The sequence below is a fragment of the Panthera tigris genome, chromosome B3 (assembly GCF_018350195.1).
Source record: "Panthera tigris isolate Pti1 chromosome B3, P.tigris_Pti1_mat1.1, whole genome shotgun sequence".
NCBI classification, from domain to species: Eukaryota; Metazoa; Chordata; class Mammalia; order Carnivora; family Felidae; genus Panthera; species Panthera tigris.
Genome location: NC_056665.1, coordinates 52,794,797 through 52,810,268, shown reverse-complemented (window position 1 = coordinate 52,810,268; position 15,472 = coordinate 52,794,797). Strand labels below are relative to the sequence as shown.

Here is a 15,472-nt window from a genome sequence, read left to right as displayed (position 1 = left end):
TAATTAAGACAATCCCCATTTTGCAGATGAGGAAACTGAGGTGTAATAAATAGGGCACCCAGGTTGTTTGTTACAGAGCTGGGATTAGAACCCATGTGGTCTCTCTCCAGAGCCCATGCTTTATTTTTTTTCAAGGTTTATTTGAATTCCAGTTAGTTAACATGCAATGTAACACTGGTTTCAGGTGTAGAATCTAGTGATTCATCACTTACATACAACACCCAATGCAGAGCCCATATTCTTAATCATGCCGTTTTGATGCCTTATTGTGGGATTTATTTGGTCTCTACAATCAGGGACTTTTCAATCCTAAACTATCTATGTTCATTTCTAAGCTATTCAGACTGACTTACTTTAAAGGAGTAAGCTTTTCAGACCTCCGAATACCACAGCTGGAAAGGTCCTTTCAAATTCTTTCCTCCTTGCATGTTGGTTTTCCTGCTCAGTAGAACATTCTAATGGGCCACACAGACAGGTTAGTTGAACAGAAGACTTTGAGTGGTGGTAAAGGAAGGTAGGAAGATCCTAGAACTCCATAGGGATTCCTGGTATGTCCTCTGTGCCAGGAATACCTTCACACACACCCCCAAACATACACACACACACACACACACACACACACACACACACGGCCCTCAAGTGCCATGTTCCTTCAAATGCCATCTCAAATGCCTGGATCTCCAGGCATTTGTTTGCTGAGTGGTCTTTACACTTCATTCATTGGGGCATCCCACACTGGGCCCGGCACCCAGCAGGGGCTTTGGCATCCTGATGAACCAGGCCTGTGTTCCTTTTCTGTGTGGAGCCACAGGTATCCTAATACCTTCACTTACTGCCCCACAACCTCAGGATAAGGAAATACCAGTCCTACACCAAGAGTCCCCAGTCTGAGCCAGGGCAAAGTCTGCTGGGAACACAGCAGAGCCTGAGTGTCCTGGTGCCTTGGGTTCAGGACACACTCTGGGCCCTGCAGTGCCAGAAAGGGCTCCCGATGTCCTGGTACAGCCTTGACCCTCTGCATGGTGGGGAAACAGGCCCTAGCCTTGCAGGAGTGCCCCCCTGGCCTGGCCAGACCCTACCAAACCCTACCTTGCAGCATGGGGATGACCTGTTCAGAGTACCCAGCCTCCCTGGGCCTGAGGCCAGGTGCCAAGCCTGCCCTTCCTCTCTCCATCTTCAGTACACCTTGTCCATCCTTCCTTCATGTCCCACTTGCAGAGAAACGTGACCCAGCTACCTTGGGTCTCCCTGCTGCACCTTCTGATTTTGGGTCCCCACAGGGGGCTGCTTCCTGGGACTGCCTTTGCCTAGTCATGCTTTGGTGCCAGGCCATAAGCTGACACTGAATGAATTTATAAGATCAGTTGTACACAACTCACTGTTTTATCTAAAGAGAGGTCAAGGATAATAGATACAATCATTTACATTTATCCTTATGAGTTGGATGTGTTTTTGTAAGTTTCCTCAAACCCCTTACCTAATAAAATGGGCTACTTGATCTTAAAAGTCCTCCTCCTCCTTCTGTGACCTCTCCTTCTAGGTGAGTTCTCCAAGGCCAGGGTACTATGTCTTCTCCTTCATGGCTGTATCCCACTCCTAGAAGTGTGTCCTGGAGTTTGTAGATGCTTCACTACAAACCTGTGGCCTGAATTGGCAGTTTCTACCTTTGTTCAGATTTTACTCCCCAGTGCCGCCTCCCCGCAACCCGTCTCATACCTTGCCTTTCAGTTTGTCTTACACGCTGCAGCCATGCTGTTTTTCAAGTCAGTTTTCATTACCTCAGTTCCTTGCTAAACCTTCTTTGCTTCTAGTTGATTGCAAGGCTTCCAAATTCATCCTCATTCAGACTTGTGTCTTGGTTTTCTGTACCAACATTCTGATTCCTCATTGACCCACAGACATCCTTACCTGGGAGTTCTCCCTCATGCCTCCCCCACATCTCTCCAGCTTGGCTGGTTCTGCCCCACAGGCCTCCCAGGAAAAGGTTTGCTTCCTCCCCATGCATCTCTGAGCCTTTACTTACAAGGTTTCTATAAATACCCCTCCTCCTTTCTTTGACAGGAGCCTGGGACACTCTTGCTTTTGACTGCCAAATCACTCTATAACTCAGAGTCATGGAGAGTTTCATTAAATAAACATTTATTAAAGCTCCTGTCTGGGCGAGGTGAAACATTCAAACATGAGAGGCATAAGACAAGTTCTGAGGAAGGTGCTGTTAAGCTAGGCCCTGGTGTGAGGACCACAGCTCTCTGGGATGACAGGCAGAGCTGCTCCTGAACTTCTACATCAAGGAAACACAGGGGGTCAGAGCTGGAAAGAAACTTTGAGGTCTTCCAATAGCGCAGTTATCTCCCTTGAAAAATTAACCAACTACATGAGATCCAGGGAACTACTGTCACTTGTCAATTGTCCCTTAAAAGTGGGAAACGTTTACCCACATTCTGTGATCTGATTTCCATGCCCTCTTACCAGGGTCATGACATTGCGGGTTCTAGTCATTCTTCCCAGCAAGCTTTCAAGTGAGTCCCTGGCAACATTTTGTTCAGGAGCTGGAGAGATAATAGAAACCAACAAGGGAAACCTGGAGGGATAAACATTGTGTGGTTCGCCTGGACCCCCCTTTAGGGATCACTGACAAGACCTCAGCCACTAGCATTCCAACCAAGTAGGGGAGACTATTGACAGTGCATGACAGGCAAGTTTCCCTCTCTAATAAATGCACAGGCTGCCAAAATCCACATTTCACATGAGCATGTGGATCCAAAGCTCTTGGGCATCAGGCAGGACTGGGGATTTCTTTGTCATATTTGAGATCCCACAACTGCATGTTTGTGGAAATGCTCCTTTACCATAGCTTACTGTCCAACTACCAGTTGGTCTGTCTGCTCTTTTACTTCAGCTTTCAACTTTGCCCCTATGAGTGTTCCCTCTTGTCCCTCACACACCTACCCCATTGTCTCCCCCATGGGTTGTATATGAGATCCTCTGCCAAGAGAATTTGTTTTTAAAGTATAGTCAGCAGTGACCCCCTGCAAATCCTCTTAGATCTTGATCATTAAAAGCCTTTCTGGCCATGAGACAAGGGAGGGGTATTGTGAGACCTGAGGCCCTCCATGGGGCCCTCAGACCCTCTCGTACAGGTGCCGCCTGACATCAAACCATATCTTCTCACTAAGACCTGTCCCATGGAGGAGGCAGAAGGGGCGGACTGCCCACCATTCCCACAGCACAAGTCCTTTCAATAAGAGGTTTCCTCCCACTTCACTTTGCGATTCCATTTTACAAGACCTAACATGTTGTCTGGCCTCTGAGGAAATAGGTAGTGGAATTTTTCAGCCTATTCTTAGGCTTTTAACCTGAAGAAGGAAAGATCAGAAGTGAGAATATCACAGGAGCAGGATTTGGAGTTGGGGCCTGAGTTCAAGTCACAGTGGCTAACTAGCCCCCTTGAGCTCATTTGCTTCCCAAGCCTCCCTAAGCCCTGGCTGAGGAAGCAAATTCTCTCTAGCTCAGGACATGGAGACAAGGGCTAAAGTGAAACTTTCAGAACCACCACTACTGGCTAAAATCCTCAGGCTTAAGATCTCTGTGGTACAATGGGCTTGTGGGACTCCATGACTCTGGGAGCAACTATGCAAGGTCCCGAAGTAGGACTGCCTAGATAGTAGCTGGAGAAACCACTGAATCCCATTCTTGTGGCAATATCCAGAGCCCTCCCTGAGCCTTGGTGTACAAGATTTACTGCAGTGAGGTCCCAGTGGCCTTGCTTTGGCTCACCTACCTGGATGTGGTAACAACCGGTCTCCTATACAGAACACCCAGCTGCCCATGCAGTGGGATGTCTTTCGTCATTACCACAGCATAGTTCTTCCAGGGCTAAGAGTCACGTCTTTCTCCTGTCTGTGGCCTCCGTGGAGACCACCATGAGTGTCTTGTACCTAGCAGGTGCTCAGTAAATGTCAGTGAAGTGAATGGTTAGCAGGTTAAACTTTTTGGGCCTAGGGTCAGCAAAGCATCCCCAGGGGAATGTCTTCCATATCTTATCTGTGATTCCACATGCCAAGTTTCAGTAATGCAGTGGCCCACAGTCACCACCCAAACAGTCGGATAACAGGAGCATTACTGGCCTTTCCTTGTGAGCTTATCTGTTGTTGAATGAACAAACTGTGAGGCCATAGAGATGGCCTAGAGCAGGGTCAGTCTTTGGCAAGAGAGCTGCTTGCTGACCCCAAGTGTTCGGGTTACTTAACCTCTCTGGACCGCCTTTCTTTATCTCTAAAACATGGAGATTGGGCCATATGACCTCTTTTAGTTCTGATGCCCAACATTTTTACCCTTTATCTTAGGTTCCCCTCCTGGCCCTCTCCAGTGCCTTTGCCCCTTTTCATCTTCCTTTGTTCTTTCTCCTTTTGCACCATTGCCTTAGGCCAGCCAGTGGTGCCTGTAGGGCACCATTGCCTAGGCCAGCCCAGGTGCCCAGAGCAAAACTGGGATGTCAGAGAAACCGGGGTGCAAATGGCTGGTTTTGGCTATCTCCTCCAGCTCTTCTCATTCTCCTTAAGGCCCCAGACCCATTCTGAGAACCTAATGAAAGAACTTGTGGAACTTCATTTTGGAGAAACACACTTAGGAATCAACATGCGATGCTTCTGAATATAATTCTGGGTTCTGGACCCCCCTGAGGCCCATCCACAGACTCCAAATTAACAACTCCTGGGGCCAGTTCCTTCCTTCACCTTCCACCTCAGGTTCCCAGTATCTCAGAGGCTCTTTCCAGATCAAAACCACCTTCACTGACCAGCAGAGTGTGATTTTCAGATTGTAAGTGAACAAAATATCCTCTGGGAAATTTTACATTTTACCTGGATCCCAAATCAGGTGAAGCCTTGATGATAATAAGGTGGTAGATTGTGCCGCCAATGGAATCAGTGAGAAAAATTTAAGGGGAGAATTTCTGATACCCTGAAATCCCATCTGTGGCCTAAACCTCACACAGACACTGTCCATGGCTATACTTTAACCCTCTCTAGGCATCTAGGCTCATGTTATCTCTGTATCTCTGCCATGGAAGGTCCCATCTCATGGGAGAGAATACACGCACATGCCGACTGCTGTGTTCATTCCAAAAATTTAGTATCTGCAACATCCTGGACACTGTTCTAGGCTTTAGGAATATAGCAATGAACAAAATGAGGTCCTTGCCCTCAAGGAGTTAATTTGGACAAGACACAGCCACCCTGTATTACTAATAATATAAGTCAAATTATAAGAGTTTAACCAGGGGCATAAACAACCGTGAGAAGACAAGAGAAACTGGTTATCCTGGCAAGGTTGGGTATAGTTTAATGAGTAAGCCTTGAAGGAGAAGCATTATTTTCAAGGTATCAGGTTGAAGGAAAGGCTTTGCAGGTGAAGAGAATAAGTATTGACAGGGAAAGTCAAAGCTGCTCCTGCATCCCTCCCCATCCCATTAGTTTTCCTGGGATCAGATGGATCCCCATCACTGTGTGTGTTCATTTCTATAGCTCTGCCTCAGTTTCTTCATCAGAAAAGGGGGAGGGAAATAGTATGTCTTAATATGGTAACTATGAGGAAGGAAAGAGATAAAGTATGTGGGGGCCTTATCAGAGCATCTACCACATTGTAAGAGTTCAACAGATGTTATTGTTATTAATCTTCAGTCTCCAACAAGAGCATTAAGTCATAAGGGCCAGTCCTGGGAGAAAATAGAAGGAGCAGTCTCTGGACTGGAGTAGTGTCCCAGGGGAGGTCACTGAAGAAATCTGTGCATTGGGGCCAGATCCCTTGGGTACTCCCTGCATCTCCCTTGGGTACTCCTAGGGAGTGTGGTAGTCTCTAAGCTTCATTGGTCTGGAGGTCAGTTATTCTATGACTCTTTTGTCATGGAGTAATTGGGGATCATGTGAGAGATGCTGAGGTGGCCTGAACAGAATTGAAGAATAGTTGATGTTTGCCTCTAGGTGCCTTTCCTCAGCCAGACTTCCTTTTCTGTGTCATTTGCCCACATTTTCTATCCACTCACTTTCTTCCCCCTAGTCATAGGAAATCATCTATCACCAAAATAATTAGTCTCCAGGGAATAATCATTCAACTTGTTCTCCCTCCTAGGGATATTTTTCATTTTAACAGGTGCCTGGAGCAGTTTTTTGGAGGGCGCAAGAGAAATGCTTGGCACTCTCTCAGCTCTATGGGAGCCTGTAGTCTAGTGGGAGAAAAAGAAAAAAAAAAAACCTAGTAAGCATGATATTGTTGACAAGTACAAAGAGATCTTAGCACAGAGATGTGGCCAAAGAAGGTTTTTTTATGAATGGTGAAACTTGTTCTGGGCCTTGAAATGTGGTTAGAGTTTTAACAGTAAGAAGAGGACAGGGTTTTGTAAATACTTAGAGGCAGGAATGAGTGAGTGGTTGGGGATAATGAGACTGAAGAAGCTGGATCCATGTTGGAAAGCATTAACATCTACTGATGAAGCTCTAAGCAGGGGTGAGGATGATGAGGGAGGATACAGGCGAGGCATTATTCTCTTAGTTGACCCCCTGGCTTATAGTTTGTTCATGTACTCCTATGCTATAAAACTAGAGGAAGATTTGAGGAAATAGAAAATTCCACTAGCTAAACTGCCTGTGTGTGTGCCAATACTAGAGGTGGGCATCTTCAAAACTAATTTGTGAGCCTTGCAAAAATATTTTAAGTTTACATCTAATTTAACTTACATCTCATTGTCAACAAGCACTGGGTTTGATTATCCATCTGTTCTAGCACACTTGGCTTCAAATGACCTTTTACTGCTTCCCAAAGCAGGTCTATCATCAGCAAGTGAAGAATTGGCTCATTGAGATAATTGTATGTGACTTTTTTTTTTTTTTTTTTTTTTTACACTGCTGAGAATTCAGGCAGTCCTCTTCAGTTCTGGGGACATCTTGTCCAATATTTCTTTGGATGTTGTCTCTCCTCCATTCTCACTATTTTTCCTCCTAGAACATCAGTTAGGCAAACATTGAGTCTTATGGATCCATTCTTCATGTTTACCTGTTATTTTTGTATTTCCCATCTCTGTTATCTCTTTGTGCTACATTCTGAGATAATTCCTTTATTTACATTCCTTTGTGCTACATTCTGAGATAATTTCTTGGCTTGATTGAATCTCCCATCTCTTCAACTGTTGTTTGGCTTTTCAGTCCATCCATTCAGATTTTTACTTCAAAAATCAAAATATTAATGTCCATTATATGTAAATTTTATATGGATGCAATATCTGCTGATGTCTCTGAGGCTATTATTAATTCAATGTATTCTAAGGCTCAGTTTTGATTGGTCAATAAGTCTATTTCCTCAGGTGGAGACTCTCTACATTTTGTGACTTCCTTCCATGGTGTTGGCATTCATCACATTTTGGTGAGTCTTAATTATGTGCTCATTTTTGTGGCTGAAATTCCCTGTTAGTCAGCTGGCTGCTTCTGTTTGTCCACTTTTGGGAGAGGAAGAGAAGAGACAGGATGTTCAGTGCAGTTTGTATTCCAAATATGTTTACAGGAAGAGTGAGGAAGGGGTGGAACATGTCACTAGTCAGAGTATCTTAGAGTTAGCCTTTTGGGCCTGGATATACTCTGCATCTCCAGCTCCAACCTTCTGTGCCAACAGCTTCTTTGGAAAGAGCCCCCACCTGAGCTGCTGCTTGATATGGGGACAGGAGATATACAGAAATTCCTGAAGCTAGTTCCTCAATCTTCTTATTGCCCCTAGTTTCCTCCTGCTCTATTAATCTACTCTCTCCACATGTGGAACTCCATTGGGTTTTGTCTTGCCTTTGTAAGGATACTTTTCTGTTTGTATTTTGATTTGTTTCCTTTATCAGCTTGATCCCATCAGTTTTTATACTTCCAGAATTTCTGGCCCAAGGAGGGCTCCATTCTTGTTTTATAGTTCAGTTGTAGATTTTAAAAATATCTTTTCTATCAATTCCAGAGATTTTGTGTGACAAAGAAAGGCTATAGCATGTGCTTCATCCACCATTTTGAACCCAGAAGTTTACCCAGGATTTAATTAATTAATTAATTAATTAATTAAAATATGAAATTTATTGTCAAATTGGTTTCTATACAACACCCAGTACTCATCCCAACATGTGCCCTCCTCAATACCCAACCACCCTCCCCAGGATATTAAAAGTAAAGTGCCACGGATTTCTGAAAGCAATTCCAAAGAAGGGGCTCTGGCGATGTTTTAGCTTCTGTTATTGAAATGAATGGTTAGGCTGCACAGTTGTGTCATCTGTTTCATCCTGTAATGTCTGATGTAATAGTTACTCATCAATTCCATGATTCTGAGCCCATACCTTGTGACAATAAGGCAGCATTGTTGATGTCAGAGGTGCTCTAGACCTCATCTAGGGAAGGTCCACAGTAAGATAAGGTAAACGTAGGAGGCAGCAGGGGATAAATAATGAAGAGAGATATACTTGGAGGCCCAGAAGAGCAAAATATAGGTTATACATGAAAGTCAGTGACCCATCTGGAGGGAAAAGAAGCAAGCAGAAATGCAAATATATAAAAAGGGCTTCTCAGGGAGTGGGTGGAATAGAGAACACGGGAGATTTTGACCAGCCATGAGAATTCTAATAATCAAAATTTCTACAAGGCAGGGTAAACTTGGAAAAAGGTAAAGGGTGAATCCTTAATAAGTGATAGTTTGAAAAGGGCCCTGAGTGATCTGTGACCAGCTGAAACTTGGAAATAAGACATAATCAGCATTGTCATAGTTTTTATGACATTATATTGTTAATGTAGTTTGTCATGGTGGGGAATAATTTACTTTACAGCTCTGTCCCATACTGTGTGACTTGGGGAAAGTTACTACACCAATATGAGCCTTCAGTTTCCTTCCCAGTAAAATGGGAGATAATGAAGACTTCCTTGCCTTGAGATAGCTTAGATGAAGTATCTACATAGACTGTGATATAGTACAAATACTCAGATAAGTATTCCAAGGATCCCTGCAAGACTCTGAACTACCACAGCTGGTGAACCAGACACATTCTTCCAAGGAGTCCACTCCTTCACCAAGGACCTTCTGTTCTAGGTGCCATGCCAGGTGATGGGCACAGGAGGAACATGGTTGACAGGCCCTGTCCCTAGAGCTCATGGCCTGGTAGTGAATACAGGCCTTGAACTAGTAATCATAAAATTGAGATAAGATTTATCAGAGGGAGTATGTGGGGTCCTATAAGGGTATGTAATAGAAAACCTCTTCCAGATTCCCCAGATGAGGTCAAGTGCCCACTTAAGCTGAATCTTAAAGATAGTATTTTCCAGGAGAAGGAATGGCAAAGGGGTGACTTATTCCAGGGACAGTGTGTACAAAGGCTCTGATAGTTAAGAACACAATGCTCTTACCAAAGTAGGAAAACAACTTTCCAAATTATGCGGGCACTATTCCAGTAATTGGGAGCAGACATTATTTGTGCTGAGGGTCTCTGCCACAGCTGGGCTGTAAATTCTCACATGGTTTCCTGACCTGTCAACAGAGTGAAGTGAGGGACTGGCCCCATGTGCAGGTGGGCTCAGCTAAATTGACTTCCACTATTTCTCATTAAAGTCACTCATGACCTGGGACACAGTGAGGGATCCCTGTCTCCCATAAAAACCAAGTTAAAGTAACTTTAAAGGAATCTTTACTCAAAAGAATATTTGAGAAGAGATTTCATTTTCATTTTGTTATGCATACAAGTGGTTGGGGAGGGAGGGTTTCTGGTGTTTCCACTCCTCAGGACTGGCTTCAACACCACTGCTGAAAGTTTGGAAGCCTTTAGCCCCATGGATGGAAACAGTCCCTGAGGCCAAAGTTTAGTTGAGACAAAAGTTGTGACTTGCCTGCTATTGATCCCAAGTTCTACATGGAAGCTGTGAATAGTGGTCCTAAGAAACCAGCCAAAGGGTGAGGAGGAAAACTCCCACTTGCTAGGACATAATGTAGGTAGAGATTACTTCTGGAAAAGCACTCTGGAGGTGACAGCCTCTGTAATGATGGATGAGTAATGTGTTTGCCAAAGAGCTCTTTTCACACTCCTGCCAGTGCTATAGGAAGCAATCATTTCCTCACACCTTGGGAACCATCCTCCTGAAAATTATGGCCCCAGAAACAACAAAGTTGCCCAAAGAGGTCAGCTGAATTCTGAATACTATTCCCCAGTTTTATGTGAGGCCTAACTTTGCTCACATGGAACCAGACATTCAGAGTTAATGTTTTCCACCAACAGATACTTATTGGGTATGTCAGTGTATCTGTATCACCATGGCAGAATCTGAAGTAGACATTGCTGAAAGAAGTGTGTCTGGATAGCTTACCAATAAAAAGTATTGGGCCTAGAGATACTGATTTCCACCCCCTCTCCCCACCCTAGGAATTTTAAAGTGGAAAAAATAAAGATAAAATATGCCACCAGCTTAGCTATACAATACACAAGATTCCATTTACAAAGAATCCAGGAGCGGGTTTAATAACCTATATTCATGAAGCTCCCATTTCTGTGAAAATCAAGAGGGCAACCACTGGTTATTCACCCAGTTCTCTGACCTGAGGATTTGGAAATTGGCATTTATAGGAGAGGAAGATATTCACCTTGGCACCCACCCCACTCCAGCAGGTGAGGGGTGGGTGTGAGGGCCCCGCATAAATCATTCTGGGCTCACCTCTAAAAATTCTGATCCAGTATAGGCCGGCCTTTGGCCTATGTGGTAAATCCCCAATATACCATTTAATAGACCTGTAACCTTGGTTGGGCAAGTTACTTAACCTCCTTGAGCCTCAGATTCCATAGCTTTGTAATGGAGGTAGCATCTACCTCCTACAGTGGTTGGTGAGCATTTTATATCTCATTTACTTAAAGCACCTAGTATAATAGCTAACACATATTCATTCCCCAAAAAGTGATAGACAACCTTAATGAAAAATAACCTCAAAAGACAAAGATGTCAAGAAGTAGAAAAATATTCGATTAAGAACTATGTTTTGAAGAAACATATATATAGTCAGATAGCTTGGCATTGGAGATGAAGGGTGAGCAGTGGACAGAGACTCATGGACTGGTTTGTCCCAAACAGTCCCAATTATACCTAGTGTCCCTGCGCCATTATTAATAGCACTCCCTTTACTCTCAAAAGTGCTCAAGTTTAGACAATTTCATAATCACCTTCATTATGTGTGAGTCTCAAGTGTGCTTCCAGAAGCAGCCACTCCCTTCTCTCCGCCTGCAGCATCAATACTATAATGACTGCAGCTATTAATAATTATAATGGCTACCTTTTATTGAATGCCAAGCCTTACCTTATTACATTTAAGGCCCGCAACCAGTCTCATAAAGATTTTACTCTTATATCTATTTTACATGTGTAGCTTAGAGAGGTGAGGTAACTTGCCCAAGAGTCCAAATTTCACAAAGTACAGAACTTGGGGCAGGATGTCATAGCAGGCTTCTGTGTTCTGGGCAGAGCAGGTGGAGATTCTGTGAGGGTGAGGAGAGCCACCCTGGAAATTTCCCTTGTCAATGGGACTGGTCTCCCACAAACCCCAGGGCCTGAACCACAAACACCTCTGGGAAGGGTGCAGCTCAAAGGAATGTTGGCCCTTGGGTTAGTGGCCAACAGGAGCTTTGCCTCTGTGCCATGGTGTGAGGAAATCCAAACAGGCCTTGGCTTCTCAGACACTGCACTCCAGTACCTGAGCCCAGGGCACCGAGGTCAGTCCCAAATAGCACCATTTTTATTGCAATATTTTCTTCCAAATACTATCCCAAAGTGCTAAACCATGTAAACACAGCAGCAACACAAGAAGGTCAAGTCTTCTTTCCCTTTTGTGGTATCTTTTAGACTCTAATAACTCTCAGTTTGAGGCTCCTAATCCTACTTGTGGATCACAACAGGCAGTTTGTGCATGCATATGTGTATATATCTGTAAATGTAAATAACAATAGCTAACACTTATTGAGCACTTACTGCATACCAGGCACTGTTCTAAGTACTTTGTAGGTAGTATTCTCACTTAATCCTTATCTCAACTCTAGGAGATAGGCACTAATATTAAAGTCCAGAAACTCGCAGCAGCTGGCCCAGGTCCACTCAGCTACTGAGTGGTGGAACAGGACTCAAATCCAGGCAGTGTGGTTCAGAAGCTGGCTTTTATCCTCTCCTCTGCCTCTTGCTTTCTTCTCTCTCCTCTGCTGTGTACTGGGTGGCTAACATTACATATCCTACCTACTTCCAAAGGACTGGAGGTTCCTTGAGTAGGTGCTAGATAGGACTCTAGAGCTCTGCCAGGGGATGGGACTATGTTCCTCTCCTTTTAGCTAGCATTACATGCTTTCCAAATCATTGCTCCTTCTCCACAAAGCTTTCCAGATCTCCCCACTCTCCTCTCTCACCTGTGTTTTCCTTTATGGCCCACGACCACAGTGAGCACTTGGTGTACTTCTTCGGTGACATTTCTAACATGTCTTTATTCCGGTGCAACCCAGGTGCTTTTAATAATGTGGCTTGACCCTCAGGTTAGATTGTAAACTATCTTGCCTCTCTCCCTAGTCCCTAGTCACCCAGCAGGACCCCTATCAGCCCATGCAGTACATTTGTGTGATTTAGAAAAATCCACAACTGGGAGGATAATCTTTGGAAAAGGCTCCCCTTTAGTGGAGCTTGGACTAGATTCCAGTTCCTCCTGCCCCCACACTCCTTCTCCACCCCATTTCCCACCATGTCCCACCCCATGCCATCCTTTTAGTGTCTAACAGGAGGGCTACAAAGGAGGTGCTCAATACCTATTTATCTGTCAGCTGCCTGGAATTCTAAGGTAGGGCCTGTTGAAATTGTGACAAAAATTTACAAAAATAAGAAGACTAGAAGAGCAGTTTTCTCTTTGAAATGTAAACCTGATTTATTCAATTAGTTCAAATCCAAAAAATAGGGGAGTCATCCAGCTAAAGCAGATGACTAAATGTGCAAGGAACCAAAGCTGGCTGCAGCAAATACTGCTCACAACAAATTTGACAAAAGCTTGAGAAAGTGGGACAGTCTTAGGAAGCTGTGAGTTAAGTAGCCCCCACCCCCAAACCCTACCATGATTTACAAGCCATGGCAGTTTCAGAAAATCACAAAATCTCTCTTCTAGCCCCACATTGTACGTCTGTAAAATGGGGCTAATGATCCCCGCCCTGTCACCATTCAGAGGATGATGTGATCACTAGAGGAGATAGTGAGTGGTGAAGGCACCTCGAGAATCATGCTAGGCAGAGTTAGGAATTACTATCACCAGGAGCATCTGTCAAGTAACCACCAAAGGAAAAAAAATTAAAAATAAATTTTTTGCATGAGAAATAATGGTGAATACATTACACAAGGACCCATTTCTGGCAAATACTTAAGTTTAAGAATAATTGGAGTAAGCTGTAAACATTTTGGCTAAATGCAAGAAAAGATGGTATAAGGAAATTACCCAGAGAGAGACCACATTGTGTTCCTCAGTTTCAAGGCAGATTTTAGGGGTGAATTGGACACTGCACATAGTTTCTTCTGGTTCTGAGACAACCAGCTCTTTACCAAGGAAGACTTCATGAGGCTTTCCTGTAGAGTTGCTGTGGGTAGAGGGGTGGGAGGCAGTGTTATCAGGGCTGGAGAAACTAGGAGTGGTAGGACAGTTCTCCAAATGGAAGGATGCTAAACTCTGGAACTAGCCCTATTACAAGGCTTTAAAAATGAGTCAAAAGAGGGAGCAGATTGGAAAGCTCTCTAGAGGTGGAGGGAAATGCCAGACAGATGGGGAAAAACTATAGGAAGCCAGTAGGAGTGGGCAGAGAAGAGGCTGAGGGCTTTCAATGTGGGCAAAGACAGGTGATGCATTTTGTGGGAAAAAAATGACCCAAATTATGTTTATGATTCATTCGTCAACTTTTCTAGAACCCTGAACTCCACCTAAGTGTAAGGGATGGTATTAAGCTTCCAGTATGGGTGGGTGGGTGGGTGGAGGGCAGGTAGGGAGGACACTAAGAGAATACTATCTGTGCTGTTAAGGAGCTTTTGATACAGCTAGAGAGAAAGACACGAGTACAAATAAAAACAGCAAGGCTTTATGTGATTAAATTGCACAGGAAAGGAGTGCGCAAATTTTGAGGGTGGAGCAGGAAAGGGAATGACTCTGATCAGAGGAGGGACACAGGAATCAGCAACTGACTCCTGAGGAGGCGGATTTTTGGGTCTTATGGAATCATTAGGATTCTGCTGGAACTAGATGGCAGAGTTCCCTTGGTGATGGTGTATGACATGAATTCAGATGGATTTTGAGCATTTTCTGGAAGGTATTGGTCCTAAAGGGCTGCTGAAACCTTAGTGAATTTGGGGAAATTTTAGGAGAAGTGTTAAACATGAAGAAGTCTGTGTAACAGCCAGCCCAGAGCATATAGGAGTTAAGCCATGTTATAATGTGTGTCCAGTATGACTAAAAATGTCTGGCTCTTTTTAAAGGGCTACATTGCTAAATAAAGCATGCACATACAGATAGCTTGAGAAGAGGTTAATTGGAACCAGCTGAGTTGGAGAGTGATCACCATGGGTTTTCAAGATGCAAGTGTCATTTAGAAGCTCAGACATGATGTCTCAGGCTATTCTGGAGTTAAGATATTGTGGACTCTGAAACCAAAGGAAGGAGCAGGCTGGGATCAGCCAAGACCTTTATATAAATCTCGTCAAAGAAATGAGTAATTGGCATTATTAACAAACCCCACCAGAACTTTGATATAATAAAAAGAGATAATTTTGGCCAATTATAAGTTAAGGAAATAAAGATACTAAATAGGCTTTTATTTAATTATTTATTTAATTATTTATTTATTTATTTTCCCAATGTTCTAGTTTGAAGTAGCTATTTCATCACAGACAGCACAATGCCCTGATTCAGTTATATACCAACCAGCAATGATATGGACCACTTGAACAATGTGCTTTGGTCATGAGGGGAAAAGAGTCATCCTCCCTGGGGTAGTTAAGGAGTGCTTCAGAGAGATCATGATGGAGGAATAGGATTCCAAGGACGTAAGTGTGCGCCAGGTCCTTCCAGAGAGAGAACAGCCTGTCTGTGAGGGTTCACTGAAGAAGATGAAAGGCAAAATACTAGAGTCCTCTGATTCTGGGCAGTGTCTCACTGCCCACCATCCCACCCCCAAATTCAATTGCTATTTTATTTCTGCAAGTCTCACCCCTCCCTCTCCTCTCTATTCTCAGTGCCAACTGTGAGCTAAGGCTTTCGCCAGACCTCCCCTGGAACAGAATCACACAAATGCCCCTGCCCCTATTTTCTCCTTCCCCCAATTCTTCCTCCTTACTGACAGCTTTTCAAAATAATAGAGCTTACCATGTCACTCCTCTGCTTAAAAACTTGAAGCCCCCTCTCCTCAATTCTAGTTTTATTTTTA

General features: G+C 43.9%; 1 protein-coding gene across 11 annotated transcripts in view; it reads right to left on the bottom strand.

The window, feature by feature from the left end:
• Nucleotides 1-15,472, bottom strand: part of LOC102962141 (aromatase) — a 108,546-nt gene that overhangs the window by 41,062 nt on the left and 52,012 nt on the right. For 2 of the 11 annotated variants that reach the window (XM_042988860.1, XM_042988861.1), the window contains exon 2: nt 354-455. The exons of 7 other annotated variants lie outside the window; for them this stretch is intronic. The gene's annotated coding sequence lies outside the window, so the exon portion shown is untranslated. Of the gene's footprint in view, nt 1-353; nt 7,989-15,472 lie in introns of those variants that run through there. 2 more of the 11 variants (XM_042988859.1, XM_042988863.1) reach the window with 1 other exon arrangement.